Below are 6,000 nucleotides of genomic sequence, written 5' to 3' on the forward strand. Positions count from 1 at the left end.
AATGCTCAGATAAAATAAATTACCAGCAATAAAATATGTAACGTTTATACTTGATTACTGCTCCCGTCTGAAAATGTTATATATCACATAATTTGCCGTACAATTTGTTTACTCGGCATCTCTGCAAAGTTGCCCTTGTGGACAAAACACACTTGTCCCGACGTAATAAGCATTACATTCGTCTCATTTTTCTCCATTTGAGTCCACTCTTGTGTTTAGATAATATAACATGTATAAGAAAAACAAAAAATACCCTGGTACACTCTAAAGTTGTAACAGTTGGCAGGTTTTCTATACTGATTCAAAGTAACAATTTAACGACCACAGCGAGTTCCTTTCTTATGCTCAAACCTTGTAGTTTAATATGCCAGTGACAATTTTGCTCTTCTAAAAGGGTAAATATCAGAAATGTAGGGCACTTGATATTTTGACAAGCAAAACAATGAACTTTTTCCAAGCTATGTTAACGCTTGTGACTATCTTTTTTTTATCACTTTTTAAAACAATCCTGGTGAAATTATTGTCTATAAAATGATATGTTAAACATCTTAATCTCAACAGTTGGCAGTTAGTAATGTTTCTATTTTAATTGTTATTCAACGAAAATTATCCCATGCTGACTTCTTTTAATCGACATTTGTTTATCCGATTGAAGTGAAGTAGACACAAACATCGCATTTTGTTTTGTTACTGAGTCAAATTATAAAGACATTGATATTTTTTTCAGGGGAATCTCAATCACAAACAGTATGACGGCAAGGCCGCTTTTCGGTAAAATCACGTTTTCATAATAAAAATGCTTCATGTTATGCGAAGCAAACACGACCTCGTACGCCTCTCAAGAAGCCATTCGAACCACCCATACATGCCTAATTCATGGCTATGTGTATAGGTACACATTTCTCTAACATTCATCAGATACCCATCACTCGCGCTCGTAACCCGTGAAGATCATTGCCGTTTTCTCTGTCAAAAGCGTTTCACTCAAAGATCGCGATTTTCCAGCAAATTTTGCCATGAATGTTGACCTTGCATAGGTCAGTTCTTTGCAATCAGTTCGATTGGTACACCCCCTTCCCTCCCAGTCAGGGAAAGGAATAGCTGGGTGGGGGGAGGGGAGTACGATCAGCGAAGTCTTGTAGCAGATCGCTGGCTATACGCCGCGCCTGGAGCAAAACGCGACCTTCTCCCATATCCGAGCGAAGCCCGTGCACTATACCATCGCGCGCGCTCGCAGTTCGTTCGACCGCCACTTCCCCGCAAATTGAATGATTAGATGGCCGGGTCGTTCTCACGTCAGGGGCTAGTTAATTTTCATCTTTCCCCATTCCTTCTTGCCTCCCTTCCCCTATCTCTCTCACTCCTTATTCCCCCCTTTTTTTTACCCCTCGGGGTAGCCGCCTTTCGGTACCCTAACCACCTTGATTTGGTGGGGAAAGTGTCTTCTCCCTTCATTACACATCGGTCGCAGCTGCGCCGACACTTGAATAATAATTGGTCCGGTACGAACCACGTGGGTGCGTTTCCCTTCATATTCCTCCCCTCTATAGTTCCCTTTACGTTTGATTCTTGCATATGAGTGTTTTGGAAACACTTGCTGGAAGCGCTCGTCAACGTGGAGCCGTATCGCATTGGCGAACCGGGAAAGATGTTTCACCCTGGTGGTGGCTAATTTTCGGAGAAAATTAAGTTGACTGTTACCTTCAGTGAAATTCGTATAGCTTCTCCAAATAACCCTTTGAATTGAGTAGTGACTCATAGTTCTTTACAGTCGGTCATTTTGTTTTACTCTGAATGTACCCATCGTAACATATAACTCCAAATAAAAACATGAATAATTACGAATGACTTTTTTTGTCGAGGTTATAGGTGAACTTTCATCCAACTTTCTGTGCTAAAAGAAGAATGTACTGTTCCGATAACGCAGAAGAATATTCATCATTCTGACAACATGAGTCGAAAATGACAGTATTTAGCTGATAAACACCATGCCGCATAACTACCAAGACAATGAAAGTAGTAGGAGGTCTAGTTAAATCCTCGATTTCTGATTATGTCATTTGAGACATAATTTAAGGAAGTCATTATTACAAGGTAATTTTTGTTCTGTTTTTGTGTTCGGCTTAATGCAGGCATGAGTGAAATGGAGGCACCCGACACACAGAATTTCAACTGAACTATCATCATTTTTCAAAAATATCAAAATCAAAAGATCGTTGCTCAACAATAACAATATCATGAAGAGTAAATAGAGTGAAATTAAATTTGATGAAACAAATTCACATTTCTGTGTCGGATCTTAAAGATGTAGACCCTACGATGCATTTGTAGAAAATGCAAATCAACTTCAATTGCTGTACCCTCTTTGTAGGCTTTCTTACGAAATGTCAGTTTTTGTCCTAAAATATCGTCCATTCTACCAACGGTTGGGTCAATCGAGCCGCTGAAAATCTGGAACGATGTAGCAAGAAACTGTCATTTTGCGCGTTACGAAACCACCTCAGCGGAAAGCAAGCGACTCAATATTATCGATTCCGAAGATTTTTGCAGTTGTGTATAAAAAAAATCGACACACTTTTGAGATAAAAACAACTGTGCACTCGCTGCTGAAGATCCGCCTTTTCCTCCTAAAGCGTCGTAGGCGTTTGCGGTAAAACGAAAATAAACAGTATCGATTTTGTGTCGTACGTCCAAACTTCAGATTGACATTTTAGGTGGAAAAGGGGAATATTGTGGGAGCGTAAGCGACATTCGGAATAGTTGATGTTGATTTTGGAATCACCGTTTCAAATTCTTGTATCGGTGACTGAGCAACATCTTCTTCGGCGGGTAGTTTTCAACATTTCCTTTAGAGCAGCCTTATGATACCAAAACAATAAGGAATTGGAAGACCATGTGACAAAGCGTGCCCGTCTTGGTCATAAAATGCGTTGCCATGACAACCAGCAATAATGCCGCAGGCGCTAAAGCAATTATTGTGGGTGAAAAGTGTAGCATTTCTATTTTTGGCGATTGGAATGAATAACTTGATATTAGATGATATTTCTTGCTGTATGGGAAGGCTAGACTGTCATTAATTTTTTCAATGGTTGTGAGTGGGAGAAAATGATTGCAGGTGCACATCTGGTGCCGGGGTCCCATTCCCTTCAATTGAATTTATTAATAATTCCCATTTCAATTCCAATTGCGTAGGACTTCTCTTTCCACTTTTCCTCTCACTTTCCATTCATTTCTTGTCAATTGCTCCTATAGGAGGCCGGATATCCCCTTTCGTCTTCTCTTCACTGCTCACTGTGTACAGGTATGCCCTTTTAAAGGCACATAGGGACATTTGCAATTACCCGGGAATTTACATACCCATTGAACGAGAACATCCTTGCTCGAAGTGAAGATAGGACTGATATCAAATACCCTGTGAAATTATTCCGCCTCAAATGGCATCATTCAGAAGAAAACAATCATTAAAGGAAGCTTAAAAAAGTGTGCTCGCGGGCTGCGCCAGCAACTGGATCCAGTTACGAGACCCCAAAATTGCGCACAGTACACGATTTCTCTGCTTTATCGAAATGTAGAGCGTCCACTGAGCTGAAACTTCAACAAATGAGATGCCAAGGACCCTTCTTAAGATTTTGAGCAATTTTTTTGCTTCAAATAACTAAATTGCACACAAAAAAACCAAATGATCCTATGACATTTAAAGGACAACTCCTCTTATCCTCTGTAACCTTTTGTATTTTAATCGTTAACTCGTGAGCGTTTCTTCTCCCGACATTTCCGTCAGTAGTTTTAAACGTGTGTCTTTCTATCGTAGTCCAGGTCCGTACTCCATTTTCCTCCTCCCAAATTTTTTTGAAGATACTTCCTTGCCAGCCGCGTCAGTCATTTCAAGACAAACGTAGAAAACTGATCCGAGAGCCCACAGATTTCTAATCAATGGATTCAGAACAGCTTTTCACTAGTTAAAAAGTCTTTTCATGTGCGAGTGCGAGTGCCAAACAATTTTACTCGAGTACGAGTACGAGTACGGATTGGAATACGAGTATGTGTACTCTTTAACTTCCAAAGAATTAAATTAGGGACTAGACGTTTTAGAGTGAAAACCACTCTCATTTTCGATTGAAATAGTCTGGAAAAAAAACCCACTTCAGTCGAAGCTCGAGTGAAAACTCGTTCTTTACGATTGAAGGAATTTCTCTCTAAAACGTTTAGTCCCTAGTTTCCGACTGCGAGAGTGAATCTTCACTCGTATGGAGTGAATTTTCACTCTTTGGAATTCAGAGAGTATACGAGTACGAGCACTACATACAACACTAATAGTAGCTGCATCATTCCATCTTATGAATAGCTGCATCAGTAGCTGGATAAGGCTCAGGAGAAATTCAAGGTTTGCGTTGCCCTATTTCTGATACTACCAGGAATCATCGGGAATGGTATCAAAACTGTCATCAACTATACACCAAGGGCTCGCATCAAAAAGCACTTACATCACCAGTTATTAGCAAGAACGATTATTTGATCGATTCCGAGTCCCCCGACAGCTAGCCTAAATCTAGGTTAAGCGGGTGTCGTGTGTTTTTTGTATATCAGGATCCAGACCTATTCCCCAGCCGGCACTTAGACGAGTTGGAGGCTAGTATCCAGTCAGAGAGGAGACTCTTTTTGGTCGACTCTGATTTTTATCGGTCCGAGTAAACTCATCGCAATCCTCATTATCAGATGGGCGAAGGGTTTTCGGTTACTGTACCGCGCTCCAAGGCTTTGCGGGCAAAGAAAAAAAAGTACATCGGACATCTTCTCTTGTATGGATCAAGACAGTGCGCAGGAATGAAACAGGCTGGGCTTACAGTCATGATGTGGAGGCGGGACCGTTTTAGGCCGGACCGATGTGAACATTTATTTCATGAAATCCACAATTAACGAATGTGTCAGAGGTTCTATCATAACGGTCAGTCCAACAGGTTCTTACTGTTTGCAATTTACTTGGATAATTACTAGGGAAACGTGATTTTGACGTAAACAAGCTTTATACTCTTAACAGACCGGGGTAGATTCGACCAAGAATCTGGGTCAGATTTGACCTGACAATCTCCTAGGTCAAAAGGACTTTTTGAGGGGACAAATGTAATGATATCTTTTGTGTCAAATGGCCCGGAAAAGAGATCAGAGAAGTGTCATTTCTGACCCGGATTCGGTTAGAATCTCAGGGATTCAAAGAGTGTAACTTGCTGAGAGGTATCGTTCTCAATGGCATTTCGCGTCGATCTGCATCCGATCTCAGCTCTCAAGCATAGTTGTTCAAATTACAAGAGTAATAGTAGGAATTAGCGGTACAACAAAACTATAGTAGAATTAGGTCACTTGAACCTGTTATTTTGAGACCAACTTATAGGTTGTGCTTCTTATAAATCACGTCACCTGTGTCGTCATGCCTATCAGTCTGTTGCCGACGGGCCTTACAGCCACTCCAGCATCTCTCTCATGCTATTTTTCTAATTCTACAAAGTAAAAATAAAAATATATTTGGATAGATATCGACGAGGTGCAGAGTATCGTCGGCATCATGAGACCACATCACAAGTTTTGTAAACAAATGTTACATCGTCCATGGTCTTTACAATCACAACGGCCCCTTTAATGGCGAAACATTATTGTGCTAGCTATTGTTCAGATAATCCGTCACGAGGCATTTGCTTTGTACAGTGTCTGGTACAGTGCATTCGCCATTGAAGGGGGCCTCTGCGATATCTACAGTGGCAACGTGCCCGGAATAGTGTATTGACGAATATTCAAATCGGCATTAACCCTAAAAAGGCCGGGTTATTTTGACCATCTCTCAGCCGGGGGGGGGGGCGGATTCCGCCCCCCCCCCATAAGATCTCGGCCATCGAGTGACAAAAAAGTCATCATGAGCATACCCAAGAAATTTCATGACTATAGGTCAAAGGGTTTTGGAATTATGGCTAATTAATTATTAATATGTACGAATGGTAATTCTGCTCT

This window comes from Patiria miniata, unplaced genomic scaffold (genome assembly GCF_015706575.1).
Source record: "Patiria miniata isolate m_02_andy unplaced genomic scaffold, ASM1570657v1 HiC_scaffold_21, whole genome shotgun sequence".
NCBI lineage: Eukaryota > Metazoa > Echinodermata > Asteroidea > Valvatida > Asterinidae > Patiria > Patiria miniata.